The following is a 21,656-nucleotide window of genomic DNA, read 5'->3' on the forward strand; positions in this document are numbered from 1 at the left end:
ATTTCTCTGCCCTCTCATTGCATGCAGCTCCCTCCCTCCTGAAGGGAGCCTCCCTCTGCCTTCCTTCCACCTTCTTAACCTTCCAGATGCAGCTTCTTCTCTATTTTGAGTTGTGGAGTCTGTGCTGCCGAGTCTTCGGTTTGCTCTCTGGTTTCTTGACTTCCATCAAGAAACCTTGGGCAGGGCTGAGCTCAAGGTCCTCCTGCTCCTGTGTCTCCCCAAGCTCCTCTAATTCAGGGGTATTTTCTCATCTATCTTTGCCTCTGAGTTTTGGGGAGAATGATAAGCCTTCCGGTCCTCCAAAGCCCAAACCCTTTTGACCTGTGGGTCCTCTGTCTCTCTCTCCTCCACATCTTCTGTTTTCTTTTCTCTACCCATGATCTGCTTTAGGAGGAAATAAAATGGTCTAGCAAGGCAAGTTAGCAGTCACTTTTCATTATTTAGCTTTCTGTGGGACTTACAACCTGGTAGTCTCCTCGTATGTTTCAGGAAGCACTTCAAAGTATTTTTATAAACATTTGCATTTTCCTCTATGTCAAGAATAATAACCTGTTAGAATAATAACCTTTGTTTTAGACAATAATCATGTTATCCCGATAGTTACTCTGCTGTGAGAGAGGAGGCCATATGTAAACTGTGAGTTTTACAAATGGGGCAACAACACCCTTGTTTTGGAAACTCAGGGGCGCAGTCTTCCACAGGTGGACAGAAGCATGGAGCTGAAATGAGGGCTCTGGAGCTTTGGTGACGCTTTAAAACACGTAGTAGCAGTCACGTTTTTCTAAGTCCTGAAACATGGCGGGTGTGTATGGAAGGAGGTGTCTAGAGAGAGTCTGCAAAGGCCCCTCAGGGACAGTGGTTTAGTTGTCCTTGAACACCTTTATGCAGTCTGCTAAGACCAATTAAGTCATGTCACTTTTCTGCACAAAATCTTAAAAGCTTCTGATTGCAGTTAGGAAAAAGTCCAGTCTCCATATGAGGCCTGTAAGATCCTACACAAGAGATTTAAAAATTTCTCTAGGAAAAGCAACTGATTTCCTAGAATTGAGCCTGTTACGAAAGTAGCTCTTCATTGTTTTCAGTTTCGACCTGAATTAAAATTGCAGGAAGGACCGTTTGTTTCAAGTGGACTTGAATGACCTCAAGATTGTTTTTCTGGGTTGAAACCTTTATGTGAGTTTCTTTTAAAACATATGAGTATCAAAAAAAATATTAAAAAAAAAACACATGAGTATCAGTTTCAAAGGATATAAGGGATTGCAACAGACAGGAAAGTCTGTGGAGCAGAGGTTGATAACAAGGGCAGAGTTTGGGTGCAGCTCCCGGTAACAGCAACAAGCATCTGCTTTCCATTGGGTCAGCTTTCTGACTAACCCCTTGGGGGTTTTATGTGGTTCCCACGGAAACAGAGAAAAATCAGTGTGTTGTGTCTAGGTCTGAATACAGGTGTATGTAATAGAAGTATGTGGATGAAAAAAGAGAGAGTGGAAAATTTCAGCTTGTTTTGGGTTGAGGGACAGAAAAGGTATAAAAGTCCTCTTAAATAAAAAAAGTACCAACCTAACAAAAAATTTCAAATGTTTGAATTTGGGAGGAAAAAATACTATCAATACTCTTCAATCATAAACATATTTTTAAAAAACATAATGACTTGTCAAATACATAGGAAGAGAAAGTAGAATGGTGGTTACCAGAGGTTTTAGGGGAGAGGGAAATGTTAAGATTTTTAATGGGTATGGTTTCAGCATTTCAGGATAAAAAAATTCTGGAGATCTGTAACATCATAATGTGTCTATATTTAACACTAAATTGTATAGTTAGAAATAAAAAAAGCCCAAGAAATAATAATGACTGGAAGTATGTGCAATTGGGAAGGAAAATGTTTTTTGTTTGTCAGGACCAAGTATATAGATTAGCCCTGAGTATTTTAAATCTTTGTACAAACAAGCTGGTCATTTTAGGAAGCTGTGAGTTGATCTATTGTCAGGGCTGCTGATATGGCCAGGAATCATCACTGAATTGGCCACACCTAATTCATTCTCCATTCAGTCATCACAGTGATTTTTTTTAATTATTATTATGTTGCGTTAGTCACCATATAGCACATCACTAGTTTTCAATGCAGTGTTCCATGATTTTTAAAAAAGTACCAATTAAGTCATGTCACTTTTCTGCACAAAATCTTAAAAGCTTCTGATTGTAGTTAGGATAAAGTTCAGTCTCCATACAAGGCCTGTAAGATCCTGCACAGTCTGGCTCCTGCCTGCGCCTCTCTAAAGGCATGTGGGCTGTCGTCTCTACTTCACTACATGGATAATCATTCAGGTAAACACAAAGTCTCTTTTCCCCATTAAGCGAGTAGGCAGTCTTCTTCCTGAAACTCACTTCTCTCCTATCTTTCCTAGTTGTGCTCTTGTAAATGCATCATACTCTTTAATCTAAATTGGGGCTCCTTCCTACATTTGTTCTTAGTACTCTTTAGTCTTCTTTTACTATGCTTATCAGATGTTCAAAGTCTCATTTGTTGGTATAACAATTTGATTAATGTTTTATTTCTAAATGAAAAACTGCATGAGCACAGGGACCAATGTCGTTTTGCTAAGCATGAAATCCTTGATTCCCTTCCACACTGTGTAGGAAATGGTCAGGGGTCAATATATATTTATTGAATAACTAGATGCAGTCATGTTTAGAAGCCCCTGCTTTGGTGTTAGTAAGGACTATGTTTGAGTTTGATTCATAGCATCCTGGCTTTTTGATCTCATGAGACAAACTATGGAAAATCCATCCCAGAATGCTCAAAAATTACTTGATGAATATGAGCTTGTGTTACTAACCTACCTGGTGTTGACATTCTTGTCATCCTTGTCATTGCCATCATCATCATCTTATCATGTTATCTTTACAATCCATGGGTCATTAATCCAAAGATTAATTAATCTTATCTTTATGAGATAAATATGTTGGACCAGAGGTGGTGAGTTTAGAGGCTTAGATTTGTTATGTCTTTCCAGTAAATGAAAGTTTTGGGTTTTATTCTGAGTTCAATTACTTAATATTATCCCTAGTAAGAAGGTAAAAAGGAGAATTACAAGAACCTTTGACATTTGGCAATATTTTGAACTAGACATTTTGAAGGTTATTAAATATTAAAATATTTAAATATTAGAATACTTCACATCAGAATATTTAAAAGCTTGATAAAATTGGGTAAGCATTCTTACCCATTGATAGATCAACAAAAAAACAGAGACTGGGAGGATTTATGCCTCGTGTTAGTGAGTTGGCTCATGTTACCATTATCTTCTCCATAGAGAGTAAATTTAAACATATTTTGAAGCAAAGAAGCCCTCTTCCTTTGGTCAAGTAGCCCCTCCTTCCATGCTTTCACCCAGTCCTTCTGGCTGCTTAGACCCTGGAATACCTCTTATGAGATTAGAATGTGATTAAATAGAGATGGTTTTATATATTTCAGCTCAGTAGTATCCAGCCATGGTGATTTTGCCCCAGTGGTGATTTTTTGCAATGTCTGGAGCCATATTTGATTGTCACAGCGGGATTGGTTAGTAGAACAGGTGCTGCTGGCATCAGATGATTAGAGGACAGGGTTGCTGCTAAACTTCTTATAATCACGGGGCAGCTCCCACAATAAATTATTCAGCCCCATGAGTGCCAAGGCTGAGAAACATTTGTAGTGCAATGAAAGAATAAACCGCTGGACACAATAAGAATAACTGGTCACAGGGGCGCCTGCCTGGCTCAGTCGGTGAAACATCCGACTCTTGATTTTGGCTCAGGTCACGATCTCAGGGTCGTGAGATCAAGCCCCAAGTTGGGCACCACACTGGGCATGGTGCGTGCTTAAGATTCTCTCTCTCCCTCTTCCCCTCTGCACTGCTTGTGCTCTCTCTGTCTCTCTAAAAAAAATAAATAAAAATAAAAAAGAATAACTGCCACAAACGGAATATTGAGTAAAGAAGTCAGTCAGAAAAGAGTACATGAAGTTATTTTATATGAATTTCAGAAACAGATGAAATTTTACTTGGTGATAGAAGTCTAAATAGTGTTTAACACTGGGTAACCAGAATGAAGGAGGATTAACGTAGACTGCATTCCCATATGCATTTGATTCTATTTTCAAGTGTATTCTGTTGCTTTATTTCCAAACGTAGACCCCAGAGGCACACTCAGAATTCTAACTATTGTTAGATGTAAGCCTATTAACTAGGATCTAAAAGCAAGGGGATTGGCTAGTAAAAGTTGAACTGTTAAACATCCTCATTCTTTTATGAATAAGATTTTATATTAACAATTTGTAAAATTGTCTGTATTTTTCTTTTAAAGGTACTTTCTCTCATTAGATCATGAGAGGACATATGCAAGAGGATGCTGGATTTAGTCTAGAAAACATGAAGGATATCACGCCCTGCCTGTTGTTTACCCATTATGAGGGTGATACTTGAGTGTTATATCAGGTTAGAGGACAATCTCTGTGAGATTTTCTAGCCAAAATTATGCTACTGGGAGAGAGCTCATGGTCTGAATGGCATTAATTCTCACCCATATGTTAAAAGAAAAATGAGAACTTCTAAGCTGATACAGAAATCTGATAGAAACGCTTCCAGGTAGGAAAATAAGAGAATTCTCACTATGCCATGTGCTAATTCAGGCAGACTATCCTCACCTGGAAATGACTGCAGTGTTTCTATGTCTGTGCTTATCTGCTAGTTTTGGGTCAGCATGTGTCTATGTCAGCCCTTTGGATGGTTGTAGGATTCCTGCTAATTGGCAGTGACCTTGGTAAAGCAACCCATTTTCTACTTACATTAGATACGATCAGTTAGAATTTCTATTTGAGGGGCACCAGAGTGGCTCAGTTGGTTAAGCATCCGACTTTTGATTTCAGCTCAGGTCATGATCTCAGGGTCGTGTGATAGAGCCCTATGTCAGGCTCTGCGCTTAGCACAGTCTGCTTGAGGTTCTCTCTCTCTGTCCCCTGCCCCTTCCCCTGCTCACGTGCTCTCTCTCTAAAATAAATAAATAAAACCTTTAAAAAAAAGGAATTTCTACTTAATGCCCTGGGAACCCCATTTACTTTTGGCTCTGTTAAATCATTCTAGAATCTTTCAGTACAGCAGCATATACCAAGGGGACATTATTTAAAAACACGTAGCCTTTAATGCTTTCACATTGTTGCATATGCTTTTTTTTTCATGGGGCTCTTTTCCACTCGTAAGAGCTCAACTTTGGTAACAGGTGCAAATACAACAAGATTTACTTTACACCCCTTTTTTCAGATTCCCTAGATCATCTTCCCAACATACAATGCTGCCTGTAATCTGTGCTGCTGCCATTGCTGGATGTACATTAGGCAATTTATTTAACCTGCATGCACCTTATAGTCCATATTTCAGTGAGTATTTGAGAGAATTAAATGAGAAAACCTAGGATAAGTGCTTGACAATATATTTGTCACGTTGACAGAATCTGTTCAAAATAAAATACTTATAATATTATCATTACTTTTATTACCATCTGTACAGACCAGCTTCCTAAGCCTTATCACTTCTCCTGAGATGAAAAGGTGCATAAAGTATGGCCCCCACCCTCAAAGTGATACTAAAGTAACTATTCAGTTAAGATTAGTTTTAGCTGTTAGAAAAAAAAAAAAGGCTCATAAGCAATTTAAATGTATCATTCTCTCACATAATTCCAGGGTTAGTACTCTAGGATGTTAGGGTAGATTTGGCCACAAGGGGCACAGGTCCCTTCTCTCATATGCTCAGCCAACTGTGAGGGGCCAGCCAAGTTTGTTTTGTATTAGATGAAGAATAATCTGTGATAATCACAATGAACAAATTGTTCTCTTAGGTAATGTATTTAAATGCATTCTTAAAAACTTTAAATTACAAAGACACAAAGGTTACAAATAAATGTTTTGTTAGACTAGAACAATGATATGTTGAGAACACTGTTATATTGAATTTCTCTTTGTTATATTCTCCAGGCTTTGGAGAATAAAGTTACATAAAAGTAAAATATGAGCCACAAATAGCCAAATAACAATCAGTGGATCAGAGTTAGAATTAAAGGGAGCCATGGGAAGATGTGAATTATAATGCATTTTTGAAGTTAAAAACCAGTCATGTGGCGTCAGAGTTCTGAATGGACCATGGGACATTTAATTTCACATAAACAAAGTAGGGCAGTTCAAGCCTCTTCAGAAGTAGTTCTCAAAATTTTATGTACAAGAGAATCACCTGAGGTGATTATTAAAAACCAACCCAGATTATGTCAGGCACCCTGCTCATCAGGGAGTCTGCTTCTCCCTCTCCTGCCCCCCTGCTTGTGCTGTCTCCTGTGTGCTCTCGTTCTCTCTTCAAATAAATAAATAAAATCTTTAAAAAAAAATACTAAAAAACAACCCAGGCTCTTTCGGCCCAGAATTTATACATGTAAGTACTACTGGTGAATCTGATGTTTCTATAAGAAACATGACCATGAGCAAAACTCTGTTTTGACTGAAGTGTTATTTTTAACTGTTAGAAGTCAGTTGTGTAAGAATTCAGTTCATTTCTACAAAGACATACAGAGGATTTGCTTCAAGACTCATTAAGTATAAGTAATGGAGTCTACAAGACTCATTTTGAACCAAAAGTCACCTCCAGATTGAAGATGGGATAGAAAACCATTTTTCATGCTAGTGGACCTCAAAAGAAAGCTTGGGTAGCAGTCCTCATATCAGACAAATTAGATTTTAAACCAAAGACTGTAGTAAGAGATGTAGAGGGACAATATATCATACTCAAAGGGTCTATCCAACAAGAAGATCTAACAGTTGTAAATATCTGTGCCCCCAGTGTGGGAGCAGCCAATTATATAAACCAATTAATATCCAAAGTAAAGAAGCATATTGATAATAATATGTTAACAGATGGGGACTTCAACACCCCACTTACAGCAATGGACAGATCATCTAAGCAGAATATCAACAAAGAAATGAGGGCTTTGAATGACACACTAGATCAGATGGACTTCACAGATATATACAGAACATTCCATCCTAAAACAACAGAATACTCATTCTTCTTGAGTGCACATAAAACTTTCTCCAGAATAGATCACATGCTGGGTCACAAATCAGGCCTCAACCAATACCAAAAGACAGAGATCATTCCCTGTTTATTTTCAGACCACAATGCTTTGAAACTGGAACTCAATCACAAGAAGAAATTTGGAAGGAACTCAAACACTTGGAGGTTAAAAAACATCCTGATAAAGAATGAATGGGTCAACCAGGAAATTAAAGAAGAACTTAAACAATTCATGTAAACTAATGAAAATGAAAACACATCAATTTAAAACTTATAGGATACTGCAAATGTGGTCCTAAGAGGGAAGTACATAGCAGTCCAAGCTGCTCTCAAAAAATGGGAAAAATCCTGATTACACAAGCTAACCTTACACCTAAAGGATCTGGAGAAAGAATAGCAAATAAGGCCTAAACCAAGCAGGAGAAGAGAAATAATAAACATAGAGCAGAAATCAATAAAATAGAAACCAAAAGAACAGCAGAACAGATCAACAAAACTAGAAAGTGGTTCTTTGAAAGAATTAATGATTGACAGACCTCTGGCCAGACTTATCAAAAAGAAAAGAGAAAGGACCCAAATTAATAAAATCATAAATGGAAGGGGGAGAGATCATAGACAATACCAAGGAAATACAGGTAATTGTTAGAACATATTATGAGCAATCACATGCCAACAAATTAGGCAACCTGGAAGAAATAGATCATTCCTGAAAACTTATAAACTACCAAGACTGAAACAAGAAGAGGTAGAACATCTGAACAGACCAATAACCAGCAAGGAAATTGAAGCAGTAATCAAAAGCCTCCCAAAAAACAAGAGTCCAGGGTCAGATGGCTTCCCAGGGGAATTCCACCAAATATTTAAAGAAGAAATAATGCCTATTCTACTGAAGCTGTTTCAAAAAATAGAAATGGAAGGAAAACTTCCAAACTCATTCTGTGAAGCCAGCATTACCTTGATCCGAAAACCAGACAAAGACCCCATCAAAAAGGAGAGTTACAGACCAATATCCCTGATGAACATGGATGCCAAAATACTTACCAAGATACTAACCAATAAGATCTAACAGTACATTAAAAGGATTATTCACCAGACCAGGTGGGATTTACTCCTGGGATACAAGGGTGGTTCAGCACTCTCAAATCAAAGTGATAGAGCACATTAATAAAAGAAAAGACAAGAACCATATGATCCTCTCAATTGATGCAGAAAAAGCATTTGACAAAATACAACATCCTTTTTTGATTAAAACTCCTCAGAGTAGAGAGATAGAGGGAACATACCTCAACGTCATAAAAGCCATTTATGAAAAGCCCACAGCGAATATCATTCTTGATGGGGGAAAACTGAGAGCTTTTCCCTTAAGGTCAGGAATGTGACAGGGCTGCCCACTCTCACCACTGTTGTTCAGCATAGTACTAGAAGTCCTGACCTCAGCAATCAGACAACAAAAAGAAATAAAAGGCATTCAAATTGGCAAAGAAGTCAAACTGTCTTTGCAGATGACATTATACTTTATGTGGAAAACCTAAAAGACTCCACCTCAAAATTGCTAGAACTCATACAGCGATTCAGCAATGTGTCAGGATACAAAAATCAATGCACAGAAATCAGTTGCATTTCTATACACTAACAATGTGCCAGAAGAAAGAGAAATTAAGGAATCCATCCCATTTACAATTGTACCAAAAATCATAAGATACCTAGGAGTAAACCTAACCAAACAGGTAAAGGATCTGTACTCTGCAAACTACAGAACACTTATGAAAGAAATTGAAGAAGACACAAAGAGGTAGAAAGCATTCCATACTCATGGATTAGAAGAATAAACATTGTTAAAATGTCTACGCTGCCCAGAGCAAGCTACACATTCAGTGCAATCCCTATCAAAATACCATCAGCATTTTTCACAGAGCTGGAACAAACAATCCTAAAATTTGTATGGAACCAATAAAGACCCTGAATCACCAGGGGAATGTTGGAAAAAAACAAAACAAAAAACCAAAGCAGGGGGCATCACAATGCCTGACTTCAAGCTATACTACAAAGCTGTGATCATGAAGACAGCATGGAACTGGCACAAAAACAGACACATAGATCAATGGAATGGAATAGAGACGCCAGAAATGAACCCTCAACTCTATGGTCAACTAATCTTCAACAAAGCAGGAAAGACTATCCAGTGGGGAAAAAGACAGTCTCTTCAATAAATGGTGCTGGGAAAATTGGACAGCCAAATGAGAAGAATGAAACTGGACTGTTCTCTTACACCATACACAAAGATAAACTCAAAATGGATGAAAGGGCTAAATGTGAGGCAGGAATCCATCAAAATCCTAGAGGGGAACACAGGAAGAAACCTCTGTGACCTTGGCCACAGCAACTTCTTTCAAGACATGTCTCTAAAGGCAAGGGAAACAAAAGCAAAAATAAACTACTGGGACTTCATCAAGATAAAAATCTTCTGCATGGCAAAGAGTCAACAAAACTAAACAGCAACTCATGGAATGGGAGAAGATATTTGCAAATGACATAACAAATACAGGGCTAATATCCAAGATCTATAAAGAACTTCTCAAACTCAACATCCAAAAACCAAATAATCTGGTCAAGAAATGGGGTGAAGACATGAACAGACACTCTCCAAAGAAGACATACAAATGGCTAACAGACACATGAAAAAATGCTCCACATCACTTGCCATCAGGGAAGTACAAATCAAAACCACAATGAGATACCACCTTACACCTATTAGAATGGCCAAAATTAACAATACAGAGAACAACAAATGTTGGCGAGGATAGGGAGAAAGGGGAACCCTCTTACACAGTTGGTGGGAACGCAAGCTGGTATAGCCACTCTGGAAAACAGTACGGAGGTTCCTCAAGACGTTAAAAATAGGGCTACCCTATGACCCAGCAATTGCACTACTAGGTATTTACCCCAAAGATACAGATGTAGTGAAAAGAAGGGACAGTGCACCCCAATGTTCATAGCAGCAGTGTCCACAGTAGCCAAACTGTGGAAGGAGCTGAGATGCCCTTCAACAGATGAATGGATAAAGAAGATGTGGTTCATATATACAATGGGATATTACTCAGCCATCAGAAAGGATGAATACCTATCATTTACATCGACGTGGATGGAACTGGAGGCCATTATGCTAAGTGAAATAAGTCAAGCAGAGAAAGAAAATTATCATATGGTTTCACTAATATGTGGAATATAAGGAATAGTGCAGAGGACCATAGAAGAAGGGAGGGAGAACTGAATGGGAAGAAATCAGAAAGGAAGACAAACCAGGATTCCAGGAAACAAATTGAGGGCTGCAGCAGGGAGGGGAGTGGAGGGATGGGGTAACTGGCTGATGTGCATTAAGGAGGGCACGTGTTCTGATGAGCACTGGGTGTTATATGCAAGTAATGAATCATTGAACACTACATCAAAAACTAATGATGTATTATATGATGGCTAATTGAACTTAATAAAAATATAGAATTTTAAAAAAGTATAAGTAATGGAAAGATAAATTCAAAAAACAATCTTTTCTGATGATAATTTTCTGTAAACTCCTAGATGAAGACTATTTTTGTTCTCTATGTCCACAAACAACCATCTATTGAAGGGAGGACGGTACTTGATTGGAGAGGCCATCATAGAGAACTGAGCCTCCCTTTTTGAAAATCTGTTTGAAAATGGGCATGGAAGCACTTTTAAAGATTTTGCTCAAGAGCTGTGAGTTTAAACTTACCTCACATATCACCATTCTAGCATATGTGTCCAAGGGATGTAGTTAGAAATCAGTGTATTTTAAGTGCACTGAGATACAGGCTTTTGCATTGGGAGACACTGGGAGACAGCCATTCTGGTTTTGTTTAGTTTTTCCTATAACTGGCTAAACATTATGGTCACCTGGCAGGGATGTGGGTTGTTTAAAAAATACTGCTACCTGGAGCACCCTTTAGATTAATTAAATCAGATGGTGGCAGGGAAGAGAATATCAGTACTTCCTGTGCAGCTAGGTTGAGAACCTATCATAATATATATATTACAATCTATCATAATATATATATTACAGAGAGATAACTTGAGGTCGTGGATGAAAACTGTCTCCCTCCCCCTTTTTAAAGGACCAGAAGAAGACCTCTATCTCTTCATGCAGTGTTCATTCCACTCTACTTGCTGCTGCCCAGGGTTATGTGATAGATATGGTGTGAGGCTGTCACCTCCCAGTGCCCTCTAGTCGAAGTGGAGAAGTTGAACTTCCCCAGAACTGAAGCCAGTGACTGGCCCTTCCTGGCTAGACTATCAGGCCACCTTCTTCCTTATCTCTCCATTCTTCCAGTGCTCTTTTGAATTAGAGATGGAGAACTTTAAGCTCATGAGTAAGTTGCATGTAGCAGAAGGCTGATGAATGATCATTCCTGCTTTACAGCACTGCAGGGCAGTGAGTTCAAGAGCAGGCTCTCAGCTGCCTCTCTCAGCCTCGTTCCTGGACTCTCCTCCTACCCTTCTGTCTCCTTTATGGAAGCTGAAAGAAACTAAGGACATCCTCACTGCCACAAAGGAAATGAAGCAGAAAATACAACCTGGAACACCAAGGAAAAGAAAGCCAGAGAGGCCAAATTAATACGAGACACAGTAGATTTCACAGCAGTTAATACCATGAAGAAAGAGAAGATCTTTCACCATTAAAAGGTGTCTGTTTAACAGGAGGACATCAAAATCATAGATGTTGATGTATCAAACAAATAACAGCTTCAAGATGGAAGAAGCAAAATCGAATAGAATTGCCAGGAGAAATAGACAAATCCACAATTATAGTTGGAAATTTCAATACCTCTATCTCAATAATTGCTAGGAGAAGTAGACTGAAAACCAGTATATAGAAGACCTGAAGAACATTAATGACTCACTTGTCCTAATTGATATTGATGAAAGATTTCACCCAACAATGGCAAAATGTGTGTTCTCTTCAAATGAACGTAGAACTTTTCCTAAGATAGACTACATGCTGGGACATAAAACATGTAATAAATTTATCTTTGTTATAACTTGGCTAGACTATTTTAATTAAGTTTCTTTCCCCCTCAGTGTGAAGTGTCTGGTGTCAGTCCTTGGATGGCCCGTCCTTGGGCATGCACACAGTCACCCTGGGACGGCAGGGATTTTATCGGGCTTTTCTTTGTCTCCTCCCCTAATCTGTCTTCCACTACTGGTATCACAACCAGCAGGCAAGGCTCCGTGAGTTTCCAGCTGATTGCTCTATAGTTTTTGACAGTGCCCTAGGGAATAATTGCCCTAGGGAATAGTCTGATCCAATTAAAATTAGGGAAGGATCATTTTTGAGGCTGGTTTTTGGGGTTCTGAATGCAGGAGGGCTCTTAACTCTATTTTCTGGTTTTCTCTGATGAACTAGCTGGCCTGTGTTGCTTTTAATTCAGAGAAATATGTAATTTCTTAATTGATGACTGCCCAAATTACCATTGGTTTTGACAGTGTTCTTAGGCTTGGGCTCCCCTAAAATTGGTTCCAAATAAAGTCAGTTCCTCTTGGGGAGAGCTTCAGGGTCTTTTTCATTATGGACTGCCCTTCCTCTAGGCAAAATTTCTGAGCTGTGGTCCTGGGAGGGTAGAAGTGGTGAGACAGTGGCCCACTTCCCTCTGAGTGCTGGGTGCTGGGCAAGGGCAGTAGCCTCTTGTTTTCTTAACTTGCTCTTCTGAAGTGGAACCTCTGCCTCATGAGCGAGCTATGCAAGTGTGATCAGGATTCCAGTATTCTCTGTCTGCTGCACCTGCCATAGATCTTCCACTCAATGAATGGAGAATGGGTAGAGGGAAGGAAGCCCTCACTTCTTGGCTGCACTTACCAGGAAATTAGCCTCTGCCACTCAGAGCTGGGGGTGATAAAAAATGCTGGTAGTCTGCCCCTTTCGGTGTGATATGTTGTCCCTTCACTGGAAGCTGAGGGTAGGGAGATCCTGGTTTTCTTGGCCACGCCTACCCAAAGTGGAGATTCTGTCCTGCTGAGCTGGGAGGGGGAGAGGAATGTTGGGGGTAGTGGCTCAACTGCCATGGACTCTCACTGTTCTTTCCAAAGTTATTTTTTTGCTCTATGTCCCTAGGGCAGTTTCCAGAGACCTTAAATAGTTGCTTTTTGAACAATTTGTACCAGCATGATTGTTTTGCTAGGTGGTGGATCTGTGAAACTCCATGCCATTCCAGAAGCTGAATTCAACCATTTAAAAAAATAGTTTAGTGTAGTAGTATCAAGGGCAGAGAAAGATCTTTTCCTGTTTTGCAGGAAATGGCTTCATAAGCCCACAGCTGGAAACAAAGGTGATAAACGTTCTCAGCTGAAGGAACACCCAGCTCTTGTCAGCAGCCACCTCCCCGCAACAAGCACAACTGGAACCACTGCCCTCTCTCCTCCACTATAATTTTCCAGGAAGCACAACAGTATCATCAAAGGACTGCCATCAAGTGTCCACTAAAAAGCAGTCACCTAACATGTAGCTAGATGAAGTTTTGGGGGAGTTGCTGTGCAACTCTTTCCTTAGGGCCTGTTTATGGTCCAAAATATGATTTATCATCATGAAATCCATGTCTGTTCTTCAGTTCTTCACTCCTTTCTAGGGAGCGCTTAGAGACCAACAGACAGAATGTAAAAGAAACTTCTAACGTTTCCCTTCTCCCCTGCCCAATCTTCACAAAACAAGAGAAATAAATTCAAGGAGAAGCAGCACACGTGTGCAAAAGCATACCATATCTTTTGGAAGTGTTCAGTGAAATCAGAGATGATACAAAAATATTATATCTTGGCACACTTTGGCCCTTATTCTAGAAAGAGGAACATAGCAGTCATTCTGTTGCTTTATTTTTTTTTAATTTATTTATATTTATTTTATTTAAGATTTTATTTGTCAGAGGGAGAGAGAGTGCGAGCAGCGGCAGGCAGAGGGAGAAGCAGGCTCCCCACTGAGCAAGGAACCCAAAGCAGGGCTTGATCCCAGGATCCTGGGATCATGACCTGAGTGGAAGGCAGCTGCTTAACCAACTGAGCCACTCAGGTGTCGCAGTCTTCTGTTGCTTTAAAAGCCTGGATTAGAATGTCTTGGACAGGAGGCTATGGAGTAAGAAACAAAGAGAGTTTATAAAAAAGGCAATAGAAATTCGTACTTTCCCTCTTAAACCCATTCCCACAGCAGACCACTCATACCCTCTGAATATCAAGCAAGCAAGAAATAGGCATTATGATATTTGCTCCAAATATATTAGTTTTTATCTGTTTAATGACCCTGGTTTGAATTGCACTGGTCAAACTGAAGAACAGACATGCATTTCATGATGATAAATTATATTTTGGAACATAAAACAACTCTCAATAACTTTAAAGGATTAAAATCATACAGAATATGTTCCCTGACTTAAGAAAATTAGATTAAAAATTAATTTCAAAAATCTATAAAATGCAAAATATTTGGAAATTAAGCACACCTATATAACTCTGGAGGTAAAAGTAAAATCACAAGGGTAAATTAGAAAATATTTTAAGAATAAAGTGTATCAATATTTGAGGAATGTGATTTAAGCAATGATTATAGAGAAATTTGTAATTTTAAAACTTCATAAAATATAAAAGGATTAGAATTACTGATCCAGCTTATGTCCTAAGAAATAAGAAAGAGGAAATTAAATGCAATGCATATAGAAAAAAGAAAATTAGAAAACAAAACTTAGAATGGTCAAGAAAAAGTAGAGAAAGCACAAATCACCAATATACGAATGAGAGTGACCATATCATGAGATAGCTTGCACAATTTTGAACCTAATAGAGAAATTTCATGAACATCTTTATGCCAATACAGTTGACAACCTAGATAAAATAGATTCTTGGAAAATTCCAGCTTAACACAATTGATGCAAGAAGAGAACATTTGAATAGCTGTATATAAACTAAAATTAATTTCGGAATGAAAAACCTTCTCAGGAAAACAGCTTAATGAGCAGATAGATTTATTGGTGAATATTACCAAATTTTGAAGGAAAAATAAAACCAATCATATACTATCTTTTTCAAAAAAACGTTGCATGCACTTCATAAGTCATTTTATAGGGCCAGCATAAAACTGACCCCTAATTATGACAAGAACATTACAATGAAATAAAATTAGACATCAAGCCTCTGAAGAACTTACATACAAAAATCCTTAACAAAACATTTGCAAATTGAAAACAGCAATATGAATTGAGAGTATTTTATCATGACCAAGTGGGGTTTTCCCAAGAAAACAAGATTGATTTTTCATCCAAAAATCAACAAATGCAATTCACAAAATTAAGAGAATAAAGAAGAAAACGGATGCAGAAAAAATTTTTGACAAAGTTGGCACATAATCTTAAGTGAGGAAGAATGAAAACCTGTGGCAAAATTGGAAAAGACCACTTTCTAAATTGGATAAATGGTATCAGTGAAAACCTAAAATGAATATTCTACGCCAGAGTGAACTACTGAATATTTTCCATCTTCTGTCAGGAGAAAAAATGGATTTTTCTCTCACCACTTTGATTAAACCTAATGTAGAGATCCTCAGGTAATATGAGAAGTCCTTGTCAGTGCAATAAGGCAAGGGGGAAAATGGCATGAAGAGATTAAGAAAGAAGCAAAACTGTTTTTATTTACAAATGAAGTGATTCCTTTGACTCAAGATAGTCTCTTCACTTTATCAAAAACAGCCACTGGGGGCACAGCTATTGTGACACCCAAGGTCACAGGGGAGGAGATTCCACCAGAAAAGTTCTTTTGTTCCACTAGCCTTTAATTCATCTTGGAGACCCTAGTCTGGTCTCTAAAATGCAAACTACCTATTACATTTGAAGAGTTCCTGTAATTCTTCCAAAAGAAATTTAGTATGCATCATCTTTTTGTCTTTATAGTAGAAGCTTATTCAGCACATTTGACTGCTAAGCATACTCTGAGGGGATGCACAGAAAAATGGTCCCTGTACTCAGATGAAATTTATTATGTAATTGGAAGCAAATACTAAATTCCAGTTAGTTGTGCTGAGGAAGGACTCCCTTTATTACCTAGACCCATGTGCCCCACTTTAACAGGGGACTGATGCTATGAGTCTGTCTAGTATCTTGCTATCAATGCCAAATTGGATCCTGACGCAAGAGTTTTTAAATGTTTCAGTATCCCCATCTCCCCAGGCATGTGTACCTGAGTAAATAGTCAGTGGTCTGCTAGAGGGAGGGCAGGAGAAATCATGTTCATTATTCTTGACCTGGAATTTCAGGGCCCTTCTTCCTAAGGACCTGGCTGTCCCCCAGGTGATGATTTCAGGGCTAAAACTGGCTCAGATCATGGCTAGGGGCTGTAACACTTGAATGGGGCTATAAGTCAATAGCTTCCTCATAAACTGCTTGTAACTTCTTTGATTGTTTTCTCCCTATCCCTCTTGACCGTTTATCTTCTATTCATCATCTTCTGAGTTCTTCATGCTCAGGCCCAACAGGCTGTTACTCCAACCTTGCTGCTCAGCTGTCTGCACCAGCTTGGCTTCTGATGTTCAAGTGCTAACGCCTGTCCTCCGTGTGTCAGGGTCTCTCAAACCCCAGCATGACCAGGAGTCCAGTTCTGCAACGGCAGGTTGTCCCTTTTGCCCTGACATATAGGAGAGATGCCGCTACTGAAATGTTTTAAGGGGGATGGGATCCCTCTCACCCACGTGTTCTCGTTCTCGTTTTTTGGTAATTCTGCTTCTAACGCCTTAAAGGTGTCATTCAGCAATAGAAAATAGAAGCCACTCTGAGATTTCAAAGGGTCACCAGAAACTTAATACCTTTGTTTTAAAGTGAATAGAGGGATTAAAAAAAACAAGGCCAAGGTGAAAACAAGATTAGGATGCAATTTCGGTGTTTTCCAGTACTCTGATTCTTAGCCTTAAGCCCCTCATTGAATTGCCTGATGTGATTTCTAGGAACAATGAGCAATTTATTAGTAGTGGTCAATTTCACATTCCTATTAGTTTTTAGAAGTCATATTACAGTATACTTTTTTCTTTTATTAGTTTTTAGAAGTAGTATTTTAGTATACTTTTTTTTCTTACTCATGAATAGGTAATACAAGCTTTCTTTACAAAATTCATGTTTTCCTCCCATTCTTGATCCCACCCCCTTCTCCCTGGAAGGAACCAATGTTACAACCTTCCATGAATTTTTTCCATATAAACCATACTATATACACAATGTTCCGTCTCTTTTTTTTTTCACCTTTAAATATACCTTGAAGATTGTTCTATATTAGTATATGTAAACTTTGTTGTTTACAGAATTCTACTCCATATATGTAGTACTTTATATTACTGCTTATATTTATAAAAATTTACATTTATATTACCAATCTTTCCATTAAGAGCAATGCCACAATGGATCTCATTTGTGTTTGTGTGTGTGTGTGTGTAACTTTGCACGTGTATTTTTCTAAAAATGAACATGCTATATCAAGGCACAACTACATTCAGTGATGTTGGTAAAGCACCCTGTTGCTGCCTGTATTAAAAACATCTGATTGGGGTGCATGGGTGGCTTAGTCCGTTAAGCGTCACACTCGATTTCAGCTCAGGTCTGATCTCATGGTCGTGAGTTCAAGCCCCATATTGGGCTCCACACTGGGCTTGGAGCCTGCTTAAGATTCTTTCTTTGCCCCTCCCCTCCCCCTCCAGAACGAGCCCCCTGCTCGCTCGCTCTCAAAAAAAAAAACAAAACAAAACAAAACAAAAAAACAACAACAAAAAAAACCCCTGGTTGGATTACCTACTTGGCAATCCATGAAACTCTGTTTAATTTGGGCTCCGTGAGATGATTCTAGAATCCCAACAATATGGCACCTTAGAGAGGTTATTTATATTCTCCAGGGACTCGAAAGGGCCAAGGTCATCCTGGACTCTCCAGGTCTCAGTATGGAGCACAACTCAAAGACCTCTTGGAAAGCCAGGATTCAATACTTTTAGTGGATCAAATGCAATGAATGGCAGTAATGCTTCTCTTTTCCATTTTGCTTTAGCTTTCACCCATTGCTTCCTGATGTGCCACGGCAATGGCCCCCAGGAGTTATGGGTCCTGCCAGGTTTACACTGGTTGAGCTTGTGCTCCAGTATCCTTGTCTGCACTCTCAGATCATTGTCTGTTTCCCTCTCCAGCTTCTTGCTTAGTTGGGCCTTGTTTTCCTTGAGGCTTCTTTCTTGAGTCTCCATCTGCTGTTGCTGCTCCCACTGTTTCTCTCTCAGCCATTCCTGCTCCTTCTCAGCCACATCCTTCCTGGCTTGCTCCATTGCCCCATGCAGATTTTAGAAAGAGAAGACTAAAAGGTCAGGCCTGAGCTTTACTGTCTTGAGATCAGAGACCAAATCGAATTTGAAATTGAGGGTGGCCACATCATCAAGAGCAGGTTTCAGAATATGATGGGAAAAGGCCTTGACTGTCTGGCTGATGTACAACTACAACTCTGCTTGTTTTTCTCAGGTTTAAAAGAGTGTGCATTTCACAAAAAAAGGGGAAGCTCATCGTTCTGGAAAGATCTTTGCTCCATCTGTCAGAGGGCACAGCAGGAGCTTACCCACCCAAGAATGGAGCCCTGCTCTTGCCTGCTATGGCCTTGTCCCTAGAGGTGAGCGCTTTATCTGCCTGCAGGATGGATTTCTTTATTGCCACCTGTGACTGCAAAAAAGCTCTGAAGGACCTCATTTGCCTGAAGAATCAAGAAGGAGCAAAGGACCTAGATTTCCACTGAGGTGATTCTGTACAAACAAGGCTACCTGTATCATTTTTACTTTCATTTTGGACAAGGGGAGTCACTATTCTCAGTGACCTTGACTTTCCTGAGGGCCCTAGCCCTTGCATGGGTAAAGATATAAGAACAGAAATTATTTAATTGTTTCTGGAATTCAGGATCCAGTTGGTTTTCCAAAATATCCTCAGTATGGGCTAGGAGTTCCTTTTCATGTTTTGGCTGGTCAAAGACAAAAATGACTCTGTTTGGCGGGAAAAAACCCACAACGTTTGATACATTCCCTGGGTATGTTGGAATTTTTAGCTTTGGGATTCTAACCTGAGGAAGAGAGGAAACAGAGTTGCAGTAAGCATACTCTTGGGACAAGGCAGCTGAAGATTTTTATGAGTGGGAATTTTCGATCTTTGGAGTCTTCTAAACTCATAGAACTTCCTTAACATATTTATATAAATGGCAAATCAAACTCATAAGAATGACATTTCTCTAGAAAGGAATTTTTTAAATTTATTTTTTTAATTCAATTATAATTAACGTAAAGTATTATATTAGTTTCAAGTGTAGAGTATGATTCAACAGTTCATTACTAGTGCTCATCACAGTAAACGTATGCATAATCTCTTTCACCTGCTTCACCCTGCTTCCACCTCCCTTCTTGCAACCACATTTGTTCTGTATATTTAAGAGTCTGGGTTTTTTGTTTCTTTTTAATTTGTTTATTTGTTTTGTTCCTTAAATTCCACATATGAATGCAATCACATGATATTTGTCTTCCTCTGACTGACTTATTTTACTTAGTATTATACCCTCTAGATCCATCTGTGTTGTTGCAAATGGCAAGATCTCATTCTTTTTTATGGCTGAGTAATATTCCGTTTTCTGCAATTTCCTTATCCATTCATCTATCAATGAACACTTGGGTTGCTTCCGAATGTTGGCTATTGTAAATAATGCTACAGTAAACATAGGGGTGCATACATCTATTCAAATTTGTGTTTTCATTTTCTTTGCATAAATATCCAGTAGTGGGATCACTAGATCATCAGGTAATTCTATTTTTAATTTTTTGAGGAACCTCCATCCTTTTTTCCACAATGGCTACACTGGCTTGCATTCCCACCCATGGTGCACAAGTGTTCCTTTTTCTCCACATCCTCACCAACACTTATTTCTTGTGTTTTTGATTTTAGCCATTCTCACAGGTGTGAGGTGATATCTCATTATAGGTTTGATTTGATTTTTGACTGTTCAACAATCATGGCTCCCTAAAGAAGTTAAGCTAGTTGACAGCACTGTAATTAGGTCAAGACCTTAAAATTGTCTGAGGAATAAATAAGATAATTTATTCAATTATTTATTAAGTACCTATTATGTTCTGGCATTAGGGATATGTTCAAGGCTCAGAAGATACAGCAGTAACTAAAACAGACAGAAATACCTGCCATTTGGAGTCATATAGCTGATAAGTGCTTAGATTGCTTATGTATAACCAGCTATGGCCAGGCAGGTGAAATCCTGGAATTCAGGATCCAGTCTTTTTTTTTTTTTAATGTTTTTTATTATATTATGTTAGTCGCCATACAGTACATCCCTGGTTTCTGATGCAAAGTTCGATGATTCATTAGTTGCGTATAACACCCAGTGCATCATGCAATACGTGCCCTCCTTACTACCCATCACCAGTCTATCCCATTCCCCCACCCCGCTCCCCTCTGAAGCCCTCAGTTTGTTTCTCATAGTCCATAGTCTCTCATGCTTCATTCCCCCTTCTGATTACCCCCCCTTTCTTTATCCCTTTCTTCCCCTACCGATCCTCCTAGTTCTTATGTTCCATAGATGAGAGAAATCATATGATAATTGTCTTTCTCTGCTTGACTTATTTCACTTAGCATTATCTCCTCCAGTGCCGTCCATGTTGCAGCAAATGTTGAGAATTCGTTCTTTCTGATAGCTGAGTAATATTCCATTGTATATATGGACCACAGCTTCTTAATCCAGTCATCTGTTGAAGGGCATCTCGGCTCCTTCCATGATTTGGCTATTGTGGACAATGCAGCTATGAACATTGGGGTGCATATGGCCCTTCTCTTTACTACGTCTGTATCTTTGGGGTAAACACCCAGTAGTGCAATGGCTGGGTCATAGGGTAGTTCAATTTTTAACTTTTTAAGGGACCTCCACACTGTTTTCCAGAGTGGCTGTACCAACTTGCATTCCCACCAACAATGTAGGAGGGATCCCCTTTCTCCACATCCTCTCCAACAATTGTTGTTTCTTGCCTTGTCTATCTTTGCCATTCTAACTGGCGTAAGGTGGTATCTCAGTGTGGTTTTGATTTGAATTTCCCTGATGGCTAATGATTTTGAACATTTTTTCATGTGTCTGTTAGCCATTTGTATGTCTTCATTGGAAAAGTGTCTGTTCATATCTTCTGCCCATTTTATGATTTGTTTATTTGTTTCTCGTGTATTGAGTTTGAGAAGTTCTTTGTAGATCTTGGATACCAGTCCTTTATCTGTGGTGTCCTTTGCAAATATATTCTCCCATTCCGTGGGCTGTCTCTTAGTTTTTTTGACTGTTTCCTTGGCTGTGCAGAAGCTCTTTATCCTGATAAAGTCCCATAAGTTCATTTTATCTTTTATTTCTCTTGCCTTTGGCGATGTGTCGTGAAAAAGGTTGCTCTGGCCGATGTCATAGAAGTTGTTGCCTATGTTCTCCTCTAGAATTTTGATGGATTCCTGTCTCACATTGAGGTCTTTCATCCATTTGGAG

Source organism: Ailuropoda melanoleuca, chromosome 2 (assembly GCF_002007445.2).
Source record: "Ailuropoda melanoleuca isolate Jingjing chromosome 2, ASM200744v2, whole genome shotgun sequence".
Lineage (NCBI taxonomy): Eukaryota > Metazoa > Chordata > Mammalia > Carnivora > Ursidae > Ailuropoda > Ailuropoda melanoleuca.